Source organism: Apodemus sylvaticus, chromosome 20 (assembly GCF_947179515.1).
Source record: "Apodemus sylvaticus chromosome 20, mApoSyl1.1, whole genome shotgun sequence".
NCBI classification, from domain to species: Eukaryota; Metazoa; Chordata; class Mammalia; order Rodentia; family Muridae; genus Apodemus; species Apodemus sylvaticus.
In genome coordinates this window covers 5,728,632-5,752,014 of record NC_067491.1, presented here as the reverse complement: position 1 = coordinate 5,752,014, position 23,383 = coordinate 5,728,632, and the positions used below count along the sequence as shown (strand labels likewise).

The window sequence follows — 23,383 nt, the reverse complement described above, 5'->3', positions numbered from 1 at the left end:
GAGGAAGCAATCCCGTTTCCACGTGGCAAGGACAGAGGTCGGAGGTAAGAGAGTATGCTTTTTAAGCCAGTTGGCTTTGGCTAAAATTTGGCTTTCTTCCCGTGGAAAAAGAAAAGGGAAAGAAAAACCTGGAAGGGCTCAGGGCTGGGACTAGGGGCTTTGCAGTGCTATATCCTAGCTTGCCGAGACTCTGAACTGGGTATGTCACCGCTCTTGCTTTAATTTATTCATGAGACGAGGGGGAAATGATTCCTGAGAACTCCAAAAATGCTATAAATCAATGCCCTTTTAAACAAAGCTTAACTACCTGGTGGCTGAGATTGATATGAACTAAAGTAAGGTCATTTGTGATTCTTTAAAGGATTATTAAATTTTCATTCTAAAAAGCTTACAAATAAAATCATCATACCTCGCCGGGCGGTGGTGGCACACTCCTTTAATCCCAGCACTTGGGAAGCAGAGGCAGGTGGATTTCTGAGTTCGAGGTCAACCTGGTCTACAGAGTGAGTTCCAGGACACCCAGGGCTACACACAGAAACCCTGTCTCCAAAAAAAAAAAATAAATAAATAATCATCATCATACATCAACATTTACCAAACCTAAAGTCTATACACTTCAAGCAACTTTTCATTTTATTTTTATTTGATGTGCATTCATTCCTAGTTGTTTCGCTTGCATCTGTTGAGGGTATCAGATCTTGGAGTTGTAGACAGTCTGAAACTGTCAGGTGGCTGCTGGGATTTGAACCCTGGTCCTCTGGAAGAGCAGTCAGTGCCCTTATCTCTCCATCTCTAGAAACCCAGAGTCTCTTTACATAGTTCTGAACGCCCTGGAGCTCCCTGTGTAGACAGGATGGCCATGAATTTACAGAGCCCCACCTGCCTCTGCTTCCCAGGTGCCGGAATTAATGGTGTGTACCACCAAGCCTGGTGAACTTTTTTAAAAAAGATTTATTTATTTATTTGTTTGTTTGTTTGTTTATTTATTTATTTAATGTATATGAGTACACTGTTGCTGTACCAATGGTTGTGAGCCATCGTGTGGTTGCTGGGAATTTGAATTCAGTACCTTTGCTTGCTCCAGTCTAAAGATTTATTTTATTTATTATTATATCTAAGCACACTATAGCTGTCTTTAGACACACCAGAAGAGGGCATCAGATCTCATTACAGATTGTTGTGAGCTACTATGTGGTTGCTGGAATTTGAACTCAGGACTTTTGGAAGAGCAGTCAGTGCTCTTAATAGCTGAGACATCTCTCTAGCTCTGAACTTCTTTTTTAAAAAAGTTTTTGAAATTTTAATTATATCATTTCTTCCCTTTTCTTTCCTCCCTCCAATTCTCCCATGGATCTATTTCTTTGGGCTCTCTCAAATTAATTTTATTTTGTCAAGACAGGGTTTCTCTGTGTAGCCCTGGCTGTCCTGGAACTGGCTCTGTAGACCAGGCTGGCCTCGAACTCAGAAATTTGCCTGCCTTTGCTTCCCCGAGTGCTGGGACCACAGGCGTGTGCCACCACCGCCGGGCTGGCAACATTTTTTTTTTTAATTAAAATAATTTTTTAAGACATGGTCTCATATAGCCCAGGCTAGCCTGGGGCTAGCTGAGAATAACCTTGAATTCTTGATGCTCCTGCCTTGACCTTCCAAGTGCTGGGATCACAAAGTGTCTTAGTTATATCTTCAGTGCTGTGACAGAACACCATGACCAAGGCAACTTATACAAGAAAGTGTTTAATTTGGGGGCTCACCATTTTAGAGAGTTAAGAGTCCATTACCATCATGGGAAGCAGTAGCTGAGAGCTTAGATCTTGATCTACAAGCACCAGAGGGAAAGAGGGAGGTAGTGAGAGAGAGAGAGAGTGAGAGAGAGGAAGAGGGAGGGAGAGAGAAAGAGAGCTAGAGTGTATGTGTATAGGCTTTTAAAACATCAAAGTCCACCCAGTGATACAGCTCCTCCAACAAGGCCACAGCTCCTAATCCTTCCCACATAGTTCCACCCACTGGGGCCAAGCCGCCATATGGGGGCCATTCTTATGTGAGTTCACTGTAGCTGTCTTCAGACACACCAGAAGAGGGAGTCAGATCTCATTACGGATGGTTGTGAGCCACCATGTGGTTGCTGGGATTTGAACTCAGGACCTTTGGAAGAGCAGTCAGGGATTTGAATTCAGGACCTTTGGAAGAGCAGTCAGTGAGTCCTCTTACCCACTGACCCATCTCTCCAGCCCTGTGGGGGACCATTCTTATTGAAACCACAATAGGCAAGAGGAACCATAACTGAGTTTATAACTTTATTTATAAAACAAAATACCAGTTTAAGATGGGCTGTGAGTCCAGAGCTTTAATCCCAGCACTCAGGAGGTAGAGGCAGGTGACCTGGTGTATGTATACAGTGAATTCCAGAGTTAGCCAGAGCTAGTAGTGAATAACCGCTCCCCTCCAAAAAAAAAAGAGTTTACAAAGATTTTGAACATAACTGCGGTGAAAGCACTTGACTAACATGCAGGGCTGATTCCTATTAATCCCCCCACCCCACCCCTGCACTATCACATGCCCTTTATTTTTACATCTGACTATCTTAAATATACAGGGTATTGCTATGTTGACCAGGTCGCCATTGAACTTCTGGGCTTTACCAGTACTGTGTACACAGCCTCCTGAATAGTGTAGCCCGTGGTGCCTTATACCATGCCTGGCTTCTTCCTGTTACACTTCCCACTAGTTCATTTTTTGAGACAGGGCCTCTCTGTGTAGCCCAGGCTGTACCCGAACTTGCTGTGTCAATCGGGCTGGCTTCTGACTGGCATCGGATCTCCTGTCTCTGTTCGGTCAGTACTGGGATTACTGGTGGGTGCTGCCACCCCCAGCTGCCGCTGTTCAGTTCTATGAGTGCCACGGTTAAGAGCAGGCTCTGAAGACAACCTCAGTTTGGTATCTGCGACTTTGAATTACTAGACCCCAAGTTTCCACATCTATTAAACAGATGCGATGACAATACATATTATCTGGAGGACAACAGAAATGTTAGACAGAGAGGTGCACATTCTACATTTCCAATACTGCCGCTTGCCATCAACTTGAAAAGCTGGTACTTGATGGCCTTTGAAAACAAAGATAAATTTCCTACTTCTTCGCAGAGCCTTACCTAGCATATATACACATCGCTATACTAAGACTTCAAGTGAGAATCCTCGCCCCTGCCCCCACCAGCATCTCCTCACATCTCTATGTCTTCGCTGACTCCCCACCATTCTTACCTGTCCAACACACGACCATCCCCCTATTTGTATTTTTTAAGGCTAGCTGAAAGTTTGCCTGTGGTTTCTCTGATGCTTGACGATTTTCACCTAGAACTAATTGCTCTTTCTTGTTCCAAAGCGCACCAATAACCACTTACAGTGGACTGTAATTAGTCCCTTCCCCCACCCCACGTTCTTGTAATTATTTAGTGAGTCGAGAATTCCACTGAGTTAAGAGTGTTCTGACTCTTATGTATGTATGTGCATCGTCCTGCGACTAGCATCGCGGACGGTTGTGAGCTGCCATGCGGGTGCTGGGAACCGACCCATTTCTCACTGTTAACTGCTGAGCGTGATCTCCGTGCCCTACCCTGCTTCCGTAAGCTTCATAAACCAATACAAAGCACCTAACACACAATCACTAAGTAGGATATAGATTCTACCTAGAATGGACAAAATTGGGGATGCGGGGTTAAAATTTTTTTAAAATAGCCCTGGCTGTTCTGGAACTTGCTCTGCAGAGTGCGTTAGGGGAGGTTAGAAATTTAAGATGACTGTTCCAAATAAAAGAACTGCATCTTTGAAAGGGCATAGGAATGTGATTTTTGACTGATGAGGCCGCAAAACAACTTTAATTTCAGCACGGAGGAGGCAGAGGCAGGATGATCTCGTGAGTTCGAGGCCAGCCTGGTCTACAAACTGAATTCCAGTACAGTGAGGGCTACATAGAGATGCCTCGAGACCAAAACAAAAACCATGAGCTTTATTTTGGATGCATGGGTTGCAGTCCTAGCTAGCGGTGGTGGAACCCATCAGAGATGCCGGTCGCAAGAAGAAGAAGACGGAAAGGTCTGGGGAGTCGAGGCTCACCTGGGCTACATAGCTCCTCGCCCCCTGCCCCTCCCAAGTTACCGCCCTAATTAAAGTCCTTGACGTGCTGTGCACGGCTGTGGAGTATACAGCCACCAACTGACGTCTAGACTGGCTCTGAGGGCGACCTCGGGACAAGCGGGGTTCCGGGGAGGCCCCTGAGGGAGCGCGGTGAGCGTGGCAGCAGGCTAGCCGCGGGGGCGCGCGCCGAGGCGGACGCGCGCTCTGAGGGGAGGAGGGGGCGCGCAGGGCGCGTGCCCAGGGGACGCGCGGGCTCGCGCCGACGAGGGAGCGCCCGCGGACCCGGGGAGGCGCACACAGGAAGCAGGGACGCGAGCGGCGCAGGACGCGCTGACGACCACGCCGGACGTGGTGACGTAGCGCGCAGGCCGCAGCGGGGGGCGGACTCCGGGCCTTTCTTCCCCTTCTGCTTCTCCCCCTCCCCCCTTTTCTCCCTCTCCGGGTTTGGGCCCCTTCTCTTCCCCTCTCCCCCCTCCTTCCCGAGCCCCCTTCCCCTCCCCCGCCCCGCTCCCCTGCCTCCCCGCCCCGGGCCCGGGGAGACCCCCTCCGAGGAGAGCCCGCCCCCAGAAGCGCGCCGCCGCCGCCGGCCGTCGGGGCCGAGCCGCAGCCGAGCGGCCGTGGGCCCGGGCGGCGGGCGGACACCGGGCGCCCTCCCCGTGCTGGCCCCCGTGAGGTGAGGCCACCTCGGGCCGGGGGGCGGGCGGCGCGCGGGCAGGGGGCGTGGCGGGCGGGCGGCGGGCCGGGCCGCGGCGCCCGGCGCCCGGGAAGGGTCGGGTCGCGGGAGCGCGCGGAGCTCGGGCCGCGGGGAGGGGGCGGCGCCACCTGTGGCCGAGCGAGTGGCCGGGCGGTGCGGCCGTCTAGGCTGCGCCGGCGAGCGTGGTCGCCGAGCGCTCGCCCCTGTCCGTTTGCCCCGGACCCGGTATCGGAGGATTGGAGTTCGTAGCTGGACGCAGCTTTGAGTTGGAACAGGCGGGCAGATGTCTTGGAGTTCCAAGAAGTTGGGCCTGTGCTAAGCTCAAACTCCTGCTTTCTCGTTGGGGCTAAACAGTCTTCAACGTTTGCCACCTAGTAACCGCAGAGACTAGTAACTCCAAGTGAATTGTTTTTTGTATAATGGTGAGGAACGACCCAACCACACACTCAGATCCTGCATTAAAACCACAAGGTTGCATTTTCACCCTCCAAAGGACTCGGGAAGTTGCAGCCCCTAGCTGATGTTTGTAGGCAACTTGAAGGCTCTGGGGATGTGACAAGTACCACCTACCATCACAGATTCCTAGCATTTTATTGTATTTTCAGATAGTTAGATTGACAAGTCAGTCTTTTTCAGCCTCTCTTACAAATGCACTTTTCCTCTCTTCAGTAAAGCCCCCACCCCACAAGACTTCAGACTTAATCGGCCATTAAGATAAAAGTTAAAGTAGACATGAAAAGTTGAGAATTAGGTTATTTCATTTCACTTCTTTGATGTATTTTTCCTTCCCAGTAGCTAATTTCCACAGTGATTTCTAGAACAGAGAACCTTGCTGGTGAAATGCCAGCAAAAATTAAACTTGCAGTTCCAGCCTGGTGGTTGTGGTACACTCCTTTAATCCCAGCAAGCAAGGTGGAGACAGGAGGATGGATCTTTGGGATTGAGGCCAACCTGGTCTACCAATCGAGTTCTAGAACAGCCAGGAATCACAGCACCAGGGGTGTAGGGTAGAACTCAAAGTTAACTTGGGTTCAGAAACAGTATCCCGTCTCAGAAACAACAAATCAATAATAGCAAGAATGAATGAATAGGGCAGTGGTGGCCCTGTAATCCCAGCACTTGGGAGGCAGAGACAGGCAGATTTCTGAGTTTGAGGCCAGCCTGGTCTACAGAGTGAGTTCTAGGACAGCCAGGGCTACACAGAGAAACCTGTCTCGAAAAACAAAAACAAAACAAAAAAACAAAACAAAAACAACAAAAAAAACAGAATAAGTAAAGAAATGTGATGATTAACAGTCCTATGCCAGTTTATAGCCCAACTGAGTACTTTCCTAGAATGCACAAAGCCCTGGGCTGTGATGCTAGCACTCAGGAGGTGGAGGCAGGAGGATCAGAAGTTTAAGATTTTCCTCCACTACAGATAGAATTTAAGGACAGCCTGCAATACCCTGTTTCAAAAAACAACAAAAACAAAACGATTTTTTTTAATGGAAAGGAATCTGAAGAGGGGATGGCTTCCTGATTCAGAGTTAACTTGGTTCTCCTTTGTTAAATTAATAACTTTGAGACAAGAGTCTTATTCTAGCCCAAGCTGATCTCAAACTCAGCAGTATTCCCGTCTTAATGTCTTGATCTTTGGGATTACATGTGTGCCCTGCTGAAATCTCTGGGATTACATTTGTGCCTGTAACACTACGGTTCTGCGACACCAATTTCCTCTAAAGAATTCACCGACCTGGTCATTGCCAGAATGCTCTAGGATACTTTTGCCCAGAGGTTGCACTTGCTTTGTGTTCTTGGGTCCTCTTTCCCTTATAGAGTTGCATACCTGTCTTCTCACTCCATCAGGGGTTCCTCAAGGGGCCCTAACTGGACACTTCCTTAGCTGTCTGCATTGCAAACGATTTGTGTGATTCCTATTAATTTTTCTTCTGACCTCTTGTCACCCTGGCCACTTTCTGTGAGTTTTAGTCTTTTCTGTTAAAAAAGAAAGAAAACTTCAGAAGGACAGGTGTTTTTGTTTTGCTAATTGCTATGTCCTTGTCACTTCCTTGTCACTTGTGTGAGTGTGACATGCATCAGTGCTCAGCTGACTGACCGGTAAGAGGGCCTGCTGGTGCCCAGTCTGCCCAGGGACTCTTAGCCTCCTTTGAGCCTCCTTTGAGCTTCCTTTGAGCCTCCTTCGAGCCTCCTTTGAGCCTCCCAAGCAGCCGCTGTCTAGGCAAGGACTACTCAGCCTGACTGGATTCTTGAGCTCATTCCCTATAGGGAACTTCTGGTCGGATTTTGTAAGGTATTCATTGGAAGAGAATATTTTCCCTTTCCTTGGGATATTTTCCAAGGGAAAAGGAGACGAGAAGGGAATGCAAGATCTTTTGTGTGGTTAGTCCTTTTCTTTTTTTTTTGACAGATTTATTTTATTTTATACGTATGTATGCGTGCCGTCACATGCCTGGTGCCTGCAGAGACCTGGAGGTCGGAAGGTCACCCGAAACTGAAGTTGAGGCAGTTACGGGTTGTCATGTGGGTGCTGAGAACCAAACCCAGTCCTCTTTAAGAGCAGCGAGCTCTCCTCTTGTCTCAAGGCTGTGCACAAGGTCTTAGAGCTCATGTGAGACTCATTCACAGCATGCTGAGATTCAGTTCTGCTGCCTTGGTTTCAGTGAGCAGGCTGGCCTCAGGAGTATTCAGTTGATGGACGGTAATGGTCCTGTCTCTGTAGATAACAGTTGAGCTTAAAACTATAAAAGTAGCTTCCGTTAACAGTGGAGGATTTGGTCCTAGAGAACATTTGCCCCTCCTCCCCCCCTTCATTAAGTTTGAGAATAAAAGAAGCGGGCTAAGGGCTTTGGGGCGTGCCTCATTTGTTTCTTTTCCACCTTCTCTGACCTGGCTGGAGTGGTGAGGCTGAGATTCCTCTCTGGCAGTCTAGGCTGCTCTTCAGGAAGGCCAAGGATGAGGCATCTTTACAAAGCACTCTGTAGGAAAGTGGTGGCAGAGGTTTTGGCTTAAATGTTGCCAGCACGTTGAAAGCTGCCATGCTCACGAGAGAGCTGCTTGTTGGAGGTGAGAGAATTGGTGCTCTCCTAAGCGTTCCAGGGTTAAGGTACAAGAAATAGCACCAAAAGCACATTAGAAAAAGACCTGCTGGTGTATGTCTAGCACTCGGGAGAAGGAGGTGCGAAATCCGGGGTTCAGAGTTACCGTTGCTCAGTGACTCCTGGAGCCGTGCTGGTGGAGGTGGAGGATCAGATCCCCTGTCAGCCAGCAGTTAGAGCTGTCAGCCAGCAGCTCTGAGCTGCTCTGCTGAGCACACGAATGCTTAGGTCTTTATAAGATCAGCACCTGCTCTTAGCTGCCTAGGCGGCGCCTTAGCCCCCCACTCTGTTTGGTTTTGGTTTTGGTTTGTGAGTGTCGCTGTGTAGCTGGATCTGTCCTCACTCTCAGTGCTGCTGTAACAGGTGTGACGCGCCGGCCTTGCCTAGTAGTCAGTTTTTTTTTTTAAATAAATAATTTCTAATAACTTAGACAAATTGGTAACAGTGCCTACCAAACTTCTGTTTCTCCCCTTTAGGTCTGTTCACAACAGCATTTCTAGTCAGTTTTCTTCAACTTCAGAGACACTTAAACATTTCTGTGTCGTAGATGAAATCAGTGATGCTGCTTCTGTACAGTTAGCTTCAGAATGAGTGTGCCACTTACTACGCCAGGTCTCCTCATGAGCGCATATGGAACGGTTTCAGGAAAAATGTGGACTAGAAAAGGCATTATGTATGTATGTGTGTATGTATGTATGTATGTATACACACATACATACAGAGAGAATGAATACAAATGTGGGCACCTTGGCCATGTGTGTACGGACATTAGAGAACAACTTTCTGTGGAATGGTTCTCTCCTACCTTAGATGAGTTCCAGGGGTGGAACTCAAACTATGCCTCCTCTTGATCCATCTCACTGACTCAGGAAAAGGTAGAATTTTTTGGAGGGGGGGAGGAAATATGTCATGTGTTTGTTCGGTATTCCAGGTAAGTCCAAAGGAGAGAATTTTGTAGCACTATCTAATTTTCTTTAAAGTTTTATTTTTTGAGATAATTCTCAACTATGTTACCCTAGCTGGCCTGTTACTATGTAGTCTAGGCTGGCCTGGAATTGACAGAGATCTGCCTGCCTTTGCCTCCTGAGTGCTGAAATTAAATGACCATCTTTCCTGGCCAAAGATTTGATTTTATTTAAAAGTGTGTGTGTGTGTGTGTGTGTGTGTGTGTGTGTAAGTACCTGTGGAGGCTAGGAGAAGACGGCATCCAGTACCCTGGAGCTGGAGTTGCCCACAGTTGTAGGCAAGTGCTGAGAACTCAGGTGGTAGGTGTCAGCAAGCCTTTCCCCTTTGGCTGCTGAGCCCTTCTTGTGCTGATTTTCACAGGTGAGTTAAGAAGGCAGGCATGGGGCAGGGGCATGTCTACATCTGAGCACTCGGCAGAGCAGGACATTGGAATATGTTTGAAGTTATCCTGGGCGTGCTATAATGTTGTGTTCCTGTCTCAAAAAAATCAGAAAATCCGGGCGGTGGTGGCACACACCTTTAATCCCATCACTTGGGAGGCAGAGGCAGGCGGATTTCTGAGTTCCGAGGACAGCCAGGGCTATACAGAGAAACCCTGTCTCAGAAAAAAAAACAAACACAAACAAACAAAAAAACAAAAAATCAGAAAGGAGAATTTTGTCCTTCCATGGAATGTGTTGTCAACTTTGAAGAAGGAAAATAACCAGATTTATGGCTTCAAGATGTGCACATGAATCCAGTTGGTGCTTCTAATTTTAGACGTTCATATCCAGTGACTGAGTATTTTCCTTGAGCTGTATCCTTCTCACCCTCTGTAGAAATGCTCCACTCAGTAGTTGAATGGACCGGACAGGTTGCTGTGCCAGTAGCAGAGCCCTTGCCCTGTCTCTCTGTTGAAGGTCCATTCCTTGTATTATCTGTGACTTTGTTTTTATAAGCAGATAGGAAATTTTCTTAGTTTGGTCTTTCTTTTGAGATTCCTTGGCATTTTTCTCTTATGTTTAAAGAAAATCAGACGATATTGAAATCTGTTAATTATGGATAAAATAAAATTTGTTTTGAAAAAGTCTCTCTATATAGCCCAGACTATACAGAGAGGGCTTGGTCCCTTTCCTTAGCCTCCTGGGTGCTGGGAGATCAGGCTTGTATGCCACTGTATCTGGCTAGTTCTAAATAACACAATAAGCTGTTTCATCTTCACTAACTGGTTTGGTTGTGCCACTTTGGGTATATTGGTATATTTTGTGTCATACATCATTTTTACTGCAGTTTGTCATTATTTATTGTATGTTTATATTATTGTATGTATAAGGTGTGTGTGGTAATAGATGCATGTGTGGTTGTATATGGAGGTTAGAGAATAACTGGGAGAGTTGGTTAGTAATCCTCCTTTATGTGAGTTCTAGGAATTCAACCAAGACTCTCAGATGCATTTACTGCTAAGTCATCTTGCTGGTCTCCTTTAATATTACATTTGAGACAGTAGATCTTGTAGCCCAGACAAACCTTTAATTTGCTATTTAGCCAGGGATAACCCTTCAACCTGCATCTCTCAAGTACTGATGTTATAGCCATATGCTACTATGCCCATTTCCTTCCTGCCTGCCTTCCTGCCTTCCTGCCTTCCTTCCTGCCTTCCTGCCTTCCTGCCTTCCTTCCTGCCTGCCTTCCTGCCTTCCTGCCTTCCTGCCTTCCTTCCTGCCTGCCTTCTTGCCTTCCTGCCTGCCTTCCTGCCTTCCTTCCTGCCTGCCTTCCTGCCTGTCTGCATTCCTGTCTGTCTGCATTCCTGCCTGCCTGCCTGCATTCTTGCTTTCCTGCCTTCCTCCCCTCCTCCCTCCCTCCCTCCCTCCCTCCCTCCCTCCCTCCCTCCCTCCCGTTCTTCCTTCCTGCCTGCCTTCCTTCCTTCCCTCTTGAATCCAGGGCTTCAAGCATGCTAGGCAAGAACTCTGCCAACTGACCTGAAATGTATTGTTAGTAACAATCAGAACCTGCCTTTCATAATCTCAAAGCACCTTTGTCTTTTCTGAACACTTGGTTTGAGCTGGCTCATTAGGTAAAGTCAGTCAAGCCTGGGGAACCCAAGTGTGATTCCTGGAACCCACCTGATGGTAGATAGAGAAAGGTGACATCCTCCTCCTCCCACAAGCTGTTAAAAAACAAAACCATAAACTAAAAACACTCCATGAACGTTAGCATTGTATCACTGTTTATGTTAAAAAGAGTATGTTTGAGGCAGCCATGACACCCCTTTAATACCAGTAGTCGGGAGAGAGAGGCAGTAAGATATCTGCGAATTCCAGGCCAGCCAGGGCTACACAGATCCAGTTTAAAAACAAAACAAAAAGGACTAAGTTTTTCAAGCATACAGTTCGTGTTTTTCTTGGACTTGCCTCATATGGTGCTTGTAATGATTTGTGCAGAGTTTTTGCGTAAGAGCATCAGTGTTGCCTCAAGTAATTCTTGATGCCTGGAGGGGTGGTTCAGGCTCAGGGAAGCATGATAAAAAGGCTTAAACACTAGGAGGAAAGCAGTTGAGAGGGAGTTTCAATACAAACTCAGTGTTGGTACAATCCCAGGGTGGCTTGAAGCTCACTGTGTAGCCCAGGCTGGCCTCAGACTTAGAGGAATATACCTGCTACAGCTTCCTAACACCACCTTTTCAAATTACCTTGTTTGATTTCTTGACTGTAATCTTACTTACACCAATACCCTAATATCTATGAGAACTGGCATCTTACGTAGTTCATGAACTGCTATATCCCTCATGTCCATGTGCATGAATGAATGAAGGAATGCAAACATGCTGACAATTTGACTCTTTAACAATGTATGTATTTGGATGTGTCTTGTATGCATGCACATCTGTGTACTAGAAGAGGGCATCAGCTCCATTATAGAAGGCTGTGAGCCACCATGTGCTTGCTGGGAATTGAATTCAGGACCTCTGGAAGAGCAGTCAGTACTTTTAACTGCTGAGTCTTCTCTCCAGCCCTGCAGTTTGAGTCTTACTGAATAGATTTAGTATATAGCCAGTAATATGTATTTTAGCAAAAGTCCATGTGTTTCTGACGTCTCTGGTTAGTTGTCTTAGATGACATTTCAGAAACAGCACATGCAGTCCCATTGCCCTGATGACTTTAAGCAACTGTTATTTGTGTTTTTGTCTTGAGTTAACCACTCAACCTGAGCTCTAGGCTCATTTAGTCCCCAGTGTTTAGCACCTCAGAGTGCACCACGACCAAAGCAAAAATACTCTGAAGAAACTAGGGTGCAGTTCACTTGGGTAGAGCCCTGGGGAAGCAACTGGGTTTGACTCCTGACTGATGCAAATGAAACAAATATTGAAAATAGAATGTTTTTTGCTAGGTGGTGGTGGTATGGCACATGCTTTTAATCCCAACACTTGGGAGGCAGATATAAAAAAATAAAAACTTTTTTTTTTAAATCACTGACTTTTGTGATTTGGCATGTTGTTTATTTGATAGAGCTTGGCATGCATGAGGTATGACATTCTGTCCTAGGCACCACTGGGAGCAAAAATCAAGATTTTGCTCCCAAGGCAGGTTAGGTGTGTTTCTGGTGGCAGCACGATGGGAATTTTGGAGGAAGGAGCTAAGGTGAGTGGTGAAGCTCTCACCCTCATCTCACAGCCTTCCAATACGTTAGCTCAGTTCTCTGTGATGTCGGTTTATACAGCTCTCATATAAAACAATGGAAATGCTTTGCTTGTTTAAGACTGGTTCTTAGTGTGTAGGCATGAGTGACCTGGAAGGAACCCTCTATGTAGACCAAGGTGGTATATACCTCCTGAATACTGGGATTAAAAGCCTGTGCCCCTTCCTGGCACTTTGCTAGTTTTTTGTTGTTATTTTTTAAAGGTACATCTTTTTTCTTCATAAGCTGGGCACCGTGGCACTCACCTGTAGCTCCCACTACTTAGGATTTAAGACCAGCTTGGGCAACAGATTGAGACTCTTGCCTTGGAATGAAGCAAGGAAGGAGGAGGAAAGAGAGGGAGAGGTGGGGGTCATTTTATTTTTATTTTAAAAATTTCCTTCTTCCCTCTCTCTCTTCTCTCCTTCTTTTTGCAAGGCTTTGGGGCAGTGGGGGGCAGGGAGGTGAGAGTCAGGATCTCAAAAAATAAAAAATATAAGCTCTGGCTATTCTGGAACTCTCAATTTAAACCAGGCTGGCCTTGAACTAACAGAAGTTTTCTACCTCTGCCTTTCATGTGCTAGGATTAAAGATGTACACTACCACACCTGACCTACTTGTTTGTTTGGGTTTTTTCCCTGACAGTTTCATGTACCCCAGGTTGGCTTGGAACTTGCTATGTGGTTGAGGCTGACCTTGAATTCTCAGTCCTCCTGCCTTTCTGCTGATTGGAGTTGTGGGATTATAGGCATGTGCTACCACCATTTCTTTTCAGTACTACAAAAGGGCAACCTGGGCTCTAAATGAAATAACCAGATATGGTGGCTTACATAATGAATTCTATTGGGGAGGGGGATAAATATGAATAAATAAATAGAGCTAGCAATATAGCTCAGTCAGTACAGAGTTTATCTAAAATACTATAATCCTAGCTCGTATAATATAGAATAAAATTATATTCTCTCTCAGTACAATTTCACTTTGTAAAGCCACCCTATTGGCTATTTAAAGTCTTATGTTTCTTGTTTTGAGACAGGGTTTCATATAGTAGCCCAGATTGCCCTCAGCCTTACTGTGTAATAGAGGATGACTGGGAACTCCTAATTCTCCCGTCTCTGCCTCCCAAGTACTGAAACAACCAGTCTCCTCAGCATTCATTGATGTCTTATTTGAAACTTTTATTAAATTGGTGATTTCAAAATGTTGATTTTCAGATTGTCTCATTTCCTTTACATTTTCTAGCTAGAATGGTTTTTATAAAATACTCTTCTCTGTTTTGTTTTGGTGAGTACTATAGAGTTGATATCTTACTTTTTTTTTTTTTTTTTTTTTTTTAATTTGGTTTTTTCGAGACAGGGTTTCCCTGTATAGCCCTGGCTGTCCTGGAGCTCACTCTGTAGACCAGGCTGGCCTCGAACTCAGAAATCCGCCTGCCTCTGCCTCCCAGAGTGCTGGGATTACAGGCGTGCGCCACCACTGCCCGGCTGATATCTTACTTTTATTTTTCTTACTCCATGTGTGTAGTATATGTATGTGCATGCAAGTGTGTATATGAGAGACAGTGCCTAGAAAAGATAGCCAGGGCCAATGGCTATGCACCCAGGTTGTTCTCTAGGCCTCCACAAACATATGTACACACGTGTGTAATTCTACCAACTGTACACACATATTAGTGTATGTGGACACTTTATTCCCTTCCCAAATTCCATACATTATAGTTACTAGTTGTCAGTATTAAAAGTACTAACAGTCCTGACTATTAAAAATACTGACATTTGGAGCTGAAGAGATGGTTTATCAGTTAAGAATGAATATTGCGGTACTGGTGAGATGGCTTGATGGCTAAGAGCACCGATTGTTCTTGCAGTTGACCCAGGTTCAGTTCCCAGCACCCACATGGCAGCTCACAACTGTCTGTAACTTCAGTTCCAGAGGATCTGGCACCCTTACATAACATGCAGGCAGTACACATAAAAATAAATCTTTTAAAAAAGGACGAGAATGTGAACTTTTCTCAGTTTGGTTAATGGGAGCCTCTTAGCTTCTCTGTCCTCAGCACAGTAGCACCAGGCTCTCAGCGCCTTCCACATGCACAGGCAGCGTGTTTGCCGAATTTCACCTTCATACTTCACCTGTCCCATTTGCCCAGGGCCTGGAGTTGGTCACTTCTGAAAGAGTCCTGATCTTTTAGTGGGGAATAGTTCCTTCATAGGGAGATTGCTTCCTTTTCTTTTTAACTATCAATGCTGTAGCTCTTTAGCACTGGCTATTTATTTATTTCACTTACATTGGTGTTTTGTCTGCATGTACGCCTGTGCGAGGGTGTTGGGTCCCTTGGAACTGGAGTTATAGACAGTTGTGAGCCACCATGCGGATGCTGGGAATTGAACCTGGGTCCCCTGGAAGAGTAGTCAGTGCTTTTAATTACTGGGCCAGCTCTCCACCCTCTACTTCTTATTCTTAACTGCCCATCTATTCTTACTATTTTCACTTGATAAGCTGTGTGTGTGTGTGTGTGTGTGTGTGTGTGTGTGTGTATCTTAGAACTGTGTATGTTTGTTTCCAGAAGAACTTAGGCAATATAGTATCTAAACTAAATTCCTTCATCGGAGGAAGTAAGTTCTAGGCAGAGCTGATGACTTTCTGGGGATGAGCTATATAGGGAAGAGGACTGCCATTGTAGTGTTTTCCCACAAATGGCTTTTGTTCATGGTGTTTTGTCTCAGCAACAGAAAATAGCCAGTACTTCTTTATATGATGACATATAGGGTAGACATAAAATACCATGTTCCTACTCTTGGGTTTTTGAGACAGCAACTCTCCTGAAAGTCTCCTCATAGACCACGCTGGTCTCAAACTCAGAGATCTGCCTGTCTCTGCCTCCTAAATGCTGGGATTAAAGGCGTGCGCCATCACCACCACCATCTGACTGTAGATTCTGTTTTCTTTTAACTTTATGTATATGAGAGTTTCACCTACTTGCGTGTCTGTGCACCACTGTGTGCGTGGTCCCTATGAGACTAGAGGGTAATCAGGTGCCCTGAACCTAGACTAGAGGGTCCATCAGGTGCCCTGAACCTAGACTAGAGGGTCCATCAGGTGCCCTGAACCTAGACTAGAGGGTCCATCAGGTGCCCTGAACCTAGACTAGAGGGTACATCAGGTTCCGTGAACCTAGACTAGAGGGTCCATCAGGTGCCCTGAACCTAGTCTAGAGGGTCCATCAGGTTCCATGAACCTAGACTAGAGGGTCCATCAGGTGCCCTGAACCTAATCTAGAGGGTCCATCAGGTGCCCTGAACCTAGACTAGAGGGTCCATCAGGTGCCCTGAACCTAGACTAGAGGGTCCATCAGGTGCCCTGAACCTAGTCTAGAGGGTCCATCAGGTGCCCTGAACCTAGACTAGAGGGTCCATCAGGTGCCCTGAACCTAGACTAGAGGGTCCATCAGGTGCCCTGAACCTAGACTAGAGGGTACATCAGGTTCCGTGAACCTAGACTAGAGGGTCCATCAGGTGCCCTGAACCTAGTCTAGAGGGTCCATCAGGTTCCATGAACCTAGACTAGAGGGTCCATCAGGTGCCCTGAACCTAGTCTAGAGGGTCCATCAGGTGCCCTGAACCTAGACTAGAGGGTCCATCAGGTGCCCTGAACCTAGACTAGAGGGTCCATCAGGTGCCCTGAACCTAGTCTAGAGGGTCCATCAGGTGCCCTGAACCTAGACTAGAGGGTCCATCAGGTGCCCTGAACCTAGACTAGAGGGTACATCAGGTGCCGTGAACCTAGATTAGAGGGTACATCAGGTTCCGTGAACCTAGACTAGAGGGTCCATCAGGTGCCCTGAACCTAGTCTAGAGGGTCCATCAGGTTCCGTGAACCTAGACTAGAGGGTCCATCAGGTGCCCTGAACCTAGTCTAGAGGGTCCATCAGGTGCCCTGAACCTAGACTAGAGGGTCCATCAGGTGCCCTGAACCTAGACTAGAGGGTCCATCAGGTGCCCTGAACCTAGACTAGAGGGTCCATCAGGTGCCCTGAACCTAGACTAGAGGGTCCATCAGGTGCCCTGAACCTAGACTAGAGGGTCCATCAGGTTCCGTGAACCTAGACTAGAGGGTCCATCAGGTGCCCTGAACCTAGACTAGAGGGTACATCAGGTTCCGTGAACCTAGACTAGAGGGTACATCAGGTTCCGTGAACCTAGACTAGAGGGTCCATCAGGTGCCCTGAACCTAGTCTAGAGGGTCCATCAGGTTCCATGAACCTAGACTAGAGGGTCCATCAGGTGCCCTGAACCTAGTCTAGAGGGTCCATCAGGTGCCCTGAACCTAGACTAGAGGGTCCATCAGGTGCCCTGAACCTAGACTAGAGGGTCCATCAGGTGCCCTGAACCTAGACTAGAGGGTCCATCAGGTGCCCAGAACCTAGACTAGAGGGTCCATCAGGTGCCCTGAACCTAGACTAGAGGGTACATCAGATTCCGTGAACCTAGACTAGAGGGTCCATCAGGTGCCCTGAACCTAGACTAGAGGGTACATCAGGTTCCGTGAACCTAGACTAGAGGGTACATCAGGTTCCGTGAACCTAGACTAGAGGGTACATCAGGTTCCGTGAACCTAGACTAGAGGGTCCATCAGGTGCCCTGAACCTAGTCTAGAGGGTCCATCAGGTGCCCTGAACCTAGACTAGAGGGTCCATCAGGTGCCCTGAACCTAGACTAGAGGGTCCATCAGGTGCCCAGAACCTAGACTAGAGGGTCCATCAGGTGCCCTGAACCTAGACTAGAGGGTACATCAGGTTCCGTGAACCTAGACTAGAGGGTACATCAGGTGCCCTGAACCTAGACTAGAGGGTACATCAGGTGCCGTGAACCTAGACTAGAGGGTCCATCAGGTGCCCTGAACCTAGAGCTGCAGATGGTTGTGCTGCCATATGAGGGCTAGGAATCAGATCGGATCCTGTGGAAGAGCAGCCAGTGCTCTTAGCATCTGAGACATTCCTCTAGCCCCCTATTAAGTTTCTTTTTGAGACAGACTCATCTACCTGATGCTGGCCTTGAACTCCTGATCTTCCTGCCTCAGCTTCCCAAGTACTGGGATTTTGGGGATGAGCCACACCTGGCTCAGATAATATTTCAATTAACACGATTACTAACCTGTCAGTTGTATGTATTTCTTCCTTTTGCATGGTTGGGTGCTCTAAGATTACTGAAGAAATAGCTGCCTGGCAACATAAAAGCACAGATATTAAAAGGAATTACATTTGATCAGTAATTTGTGACATGTGACAGCTTTTTAATAAAAAAAAAAGTAGCTTCTATGTCAAAGAAAAAAATAGAATTACATATCTTCCAGCTGTTTCTGTTGCTTGGCTAAATTTAGAACCATATAGAGCTTTTGTAGTATTAAAATCCCTGGGGATTTTATAGTTAATAGACACTATTCAGCTTTTCAGAGTTAGGAAGAATATATGTAGCTTCAAAGTGATTTTTGTACTGTCACCTATACCACTTAATTAAAACACAGAGACCAGTAAAACGTCAGAACTATTCTGAGAACTTTATTTCGCTGCTATGCTGCTGAAAGCTTACTAGAGCCTGGGTTTGATGCAGTGAAAGGTTCTTTTTCTTTCTCAGGTGGATTGCCAGAGACGACCAACCCCTGTCCTTCCTCAGTGTCTCTCAACAGTGTACCTGATATAGTTCCTAAGACTCCACCTGGATGGAGGCGCCGGCGGCATATCTGTGCTAGAAATCAGGTAAGCATCACACCTGGACCTTATGGGTAACGTTTATGATGCTTGAATTGTTTCCTGAGTTCAGACTAGAGTTAAGATAGTTTGAGCACAAAATAATCTGGGTACCTGTAGGGAACATCAACATAAGAAAAGGCAGATTTAAAGGGGGAGTACTTTGAGTACATGATTTAGGTTAAATAGAATTTAAAATAGAATACAGTTTTACAGTAAATATGTTTAATACATCATTTGGTAGGTAACAGGTAAAGTAATGCTATTATTGCACAGTAAGACATTCTAGAGATGTTTGAAAGTGCAAAACATCATAGAAAAATTAATGTAAATTAATTGGGGGAGAAAAATTAATGTAAATAGAATGTTATGTTACTGAGATCCTAAATTTATCACATGGTAAAAGTAAAAAAAAAAGTTAAAATAAGGCTACTTTTTATTCTTTTAAAAGTTGTTATGGGAATGGAGAGATGATTCAATGATTGAGAGCTGGTTGCTCTTCTAGAGGACCCAGGTTCAATTCCCAGCACTCATATTGCAGTTCACAAATGTCTGTAACAGTTCACACAAACAGATATGCATGCAGGTAAAAATACCAGTGCTCATAAAATAAAAGTAAGTTATTTTTAAAAAAGTTATTATAGAGTTTGAATAAACATCCCAGCAGTTAGGATTACTTCCTAGTCCATAAAATGCAGGTGTGATTCCTAGTACTCACGTGGTTGCTCAGGAAGGCATCTGACTCCAGACCTGGTGCATGACTCCCTCTTCTGGCCCCTGAAGGCAGTAGTGCGTGGACATGGTGCACAGACACACATGTAGGCAAAACATAGGTACATATAAAGAAGAACAACATAGGTACATATAAAGAAGAAGTTTTGGAGGAAAGAGACTGAAGTCCAAGTAGAAAACAAAACCTTTTATGGACAGTAAGGAACTTTTGCTTATGTGCATTACATTTATCAGTATTGAACTCTACTATGGGTTAAAACTAGGAAAAAATTTAAGTATTGATTCATCAAATATAACATACTTCTTATATATTGATAATATCTATAACTTTGTATATACATCTATGCATAAGGATGCCTGTACCTGTGCACACATGTCTGGAAACCAGAGATCAGTATTGAGTGTTCTCTATTCTATATCTATTTCTTTTTTTTCTTTTCTCCCCCCCCCCTTTTTTTTTTTAAGGATTTGTTGTATTATGTGTCTGTATATGTGTGCATGAACACATGTAGGAACTTGGGTTGGCCAGAAAAGGGTGCTGGGATCTCTGGAGCTGGAGTAAGTGCTAAACAGCAAACTTGTTGCAAGAGCAACAAGCACTCTTAATGACTGAACCAGCTCTTCAGCTCCCTGCTACTCTATTTATTTTTTAAAATTTATTTTTATTGTTTTCCACCTTATGTTTTGAGACAAGATAGGGCTCACTGTTTGAGCTAAGTTGGCTGGCCAGCCGGTACCCAGTGTGTCTGCCTGTCTCTGCCTTGTTGACTCTAGCACTGAGGTTATGGTATGAACCACTGTGCCCAGATTATGTAGCTGTTGGGGATCTGAACTTACATCCTCATTCCTTATGCTTGTGTAGTAGGTCTTTACCCACTGAACTGCCTCTCCAGTTCCTAAACCTAAAAAAACAAAACAAAACAAACACAAACGACAAAAAACAACGTTCAACACAGTTCAGTGAAAAAGGTGGGCATTATTTTGTTTATTTTACCTTTTTTAAAGATTGATTCATTTATATATACAAGTACACTGTAGCTGTCTTCAGACACACCAGAAGAGGGCATAAGATCTCATTACTGATGGTTGTGAGCCATCATGGGGTTGCTGGGATTTGAACTCAGGACCTCTGGAAGAGCAGGCAGTGCTTTTTACCACTGAGCCATCTCTTCAGCCCTTACCTTTTTTTTTTTTTTTTAAGCACTAAGAATCAAACTTAGGACATTTTTTTTTTTTAGGTATTTATTATATATGAGTACACTGTAGCTGTTTTCTGACACACCAGAAGAGAGCATTAGATCTCATTACAGATGGTTGTAAGTCACCATGTGGTTGCTGGGATTTGAACTCAGGACCTCCAGAAGGGCAGTCAGTGCTCTTTACCGCTGAGCCATCTCTCTAGCCCCATTAGGGCCTTTTATGTACTAGGGAAACATTACAATTGAGATATATTCCTAGTCTTGTTTAAATTTTTGCAAATCTATAGTATCTAACTTAATCGATGGCATTTGGATTATTTTGTTACTGTTTACATTCATTCTATTTGATGCCTTATTTTGGCTCAAATGTATGAAGAAAATCCAGTGCCAAAGACAAATAGTTGGGGGAAGTCATAGGATTTTAATATCCCCTTCTTTAATTAGGAATATTTTTTGATACTGAACCCACAGTCAAGTGGATAAATGGTACTTTTCTTCTTTTTTCCTTTCAGTTGTCCCCCTCCCTTCTTCCTTTCTTCCCTTCTATTGTTTTGAGATGCCTGGTTATGCTGTTGACCTTACATTTGTGTAGCTTGCACTTAATCTTCCTGCTTTGGCCTTGAGTTGGGTGATGGCATGTGCCTGAGGTTACATTGTTGGGTCTGAAAGCATTAGTGGAGTTTGGTCCTTGATGACATTGAGATTTATTTGTATATCTGTGGATGTAGTTCTATAGGTATACAGTTCTGCTTTATTCAATCTAGGCACTATAGTTATCTGTCTAGTAGACTGAATTAACTAGAAATATTCTAATATTCCTGGAATTTGCTGTGTAGACCAGGCTGATCTCAGAGTCACAGAGATCTGCCTGCCTCTGCTTCCTAGATGCTGGGATAAGAAGTGGGCATCAGTACAGCTGGCCAAAATACACAGTATTGATTCACTTAATGATTCAGACCTTCCAAATGTTTGACCGAATTCATATTGTGTGTATATGTGGAGTGGAAGGAAGTGTTTGTGTGAATGCATATGTTATGGAGTAGAAATATTTTCTATTTTTTTAAAGATTTATTTTCTATTTATATGAGTATACTGCAGCTGTCTTCAGACACACTAGAACAGGGCATCAGATCCCATTACAGATGTGGTTGTTGGGAATTGAACTCAGGAGCTCTGGGACCTGTCAGTGCTCCTAATGGCTGAGCCATCTCTCCAGCCCAGGAGGAGGAGTATTTTATACTTATTCTTCTGCCAGGTAGAACATTAAAAAGATATGAATGTGAGCTGGAGAGATGGGTCAGGGGTTAAGAGCACTTGTTTTTACAGAAGACCTGATTTGATCCCAGTACCCACATGGAAGGTTTCAATTCTCCATGACTCCAGTTCCATGGGGCCCACGTTCTCTTCTGATCTCTAAGTGCCAGGCATGCACATCCATAGACTCACACCTAAGCAGAACACCCATACATTAAATAAACAAGCAAACAATAAGCTGTGTCTTTTAAAAAAAAGACATGAACATGTTTGATGTGATGTTTTATGCCTATAATCACACTGCTTGGGAGGCTGAGGCAGGAGGATTGCTGTGCCTTACAGGATAGCTTGGGTAAGAGTTTGGCACTGTTTCAAGCAGTCAGAGGGGGCAAAAAATCATGAGCTGAGGTACAGAAATTGTAGCCAGTTTTCCTTAACTGTGAGTTCCATGTTTGTGGGTTCAGCCAAATAAAGGCGTGCATCCCAAAACTGTGGAGGCTGAGCGACTCTGACCTACACACCAAGTTTCAGACTAGATGAAGTGATGGCATGCTGTCTGCAAAAAAAGCCAACCAACCAACCAACCAACCAACCAAATGCTTCAGAGAAACAACTGCAGTTGTACTGAATGTGTACAGAATCTCCCCCTCATTATCTTGTAATCAATACAGTATAACAACTATCTACATAGTATTAGAAATGATTGAACACAAAGCTGAGGGAGGTGGTACATATCCCAGCATGTAGAAGACCGAGCACTTGGGAGAATCTGAAGCCAGTCTAGGTTATATAGCAAGACCCTATGTCTCCCCACCCCGCACCCCTTCCTAAAAAAGAAGTATAGACCCGAGAGTATGTGTAAATATTAGACTATTTATAGAAAGGATCTGAGCATATGGAGGTTTTGGTCTCAGTAGGAGTTGGAGGGGTTCATCTGGAAGGTGGAGGATACTTAGAAGCAATTGTGAGATTATTAATTTTTACTGTCTCATGGACATTTTCTTTTCTTTTTATAGTCTGTTGTGCTAGGAATTGATCTGTCTTCCATATGCTATGAGGTGCTCTAATACTGAGCTATGCCCCAATACCAATCCTCATTTATTTTTTTATTTCTTAGTAAGACTTTTTTTTGTTTTTGTTTTTTTAAAACAGGATTTTCTCTGTCCTGCCTTGGCTGTCCTGTAGACAAGGCTGGCCTTGAACTCACAGATCTGCCTGCCTCTGCCTTCAGAGTTGTTTAGGTAGGCCTTGAACTTGCTGTTTTTCCTGCTATACCCTTCCAAATAGTTGGGATTGATTGCAAGCCTGATTTGCTGAAGTCATTCTAAATTCAATTTCTGTTTTTTTCTTTCTTTGTTTTGTTTTTTGTTTCTTTTGTTTTTGTTTCTTATTCAAAGTATAAAAGGATGACAGTTTTACTAAGTAGGTTTTTTAAGACAAGGTCACATGTAGCTCAGGCTAGTCTTGAGTTTATTATATGTAGTTGAGGATTACCTTGAATTTCTGATTCTCCTGCTTGCCCCTCCATGTCCCTGGTGCCACAGGTACAGATGCCCACCACCATGCCAGGCTTTGCTCAGGGTGGATTAGAACCAGGGCTGTGGCAAGGCAACCCCTGCCAGCTGAGCCGCATTACCAGCTCTGTTCCTTTGGAGGTGGTCCTGTTGCGTAGCCCAGGCTGGCCAGGGCTAGTTATCCTCCTGCTTTCAGTGCGGTGCTTGGGCTACAGGCTGTGCTACCACGGCTGTTGAGATTTGTTTGCGGTGCTCATGGGAAGCCTGGGCCTTGCACTTGGTTTGGCGCTAAGCTACTTCTGCAGCTCTGCTGTTACATGTTGATTAACGTTCCTGCTTTACTTCAGTGCAGGAGCTAGCAGTTTTACCTGTTGTTACTTTTGTCTGTGTGAA

General features: G+C 45.1%; 1 protein-coding gene across 3 annotated transcripts in view; it reads left to right on the top strand.

Annotated features, from left to right (window-relative positions):
* Positions 1–4,541: 4,541 nt before the first annotated feature.
* Positions 4,542–23,383, top strand: part of R3hdm2 (R3H domain containing 2) — a 124,265-nt gene continuing 105,423 nt past the window's right edge. For all 3 annotated transcript variants that reach the window (XM_052166054.1, XM_052166051.1, XM_052166055.1), the window contains exons 1-2: positions 4,542–4,806; positions 18,179–18,300. The gene's annotated coding sequence lies outside the window, so the exon portion shown is untranslated. The remainder of the gene's footprint in view (positions 4,807–18,178; positions 18,301–23,383) is intronic.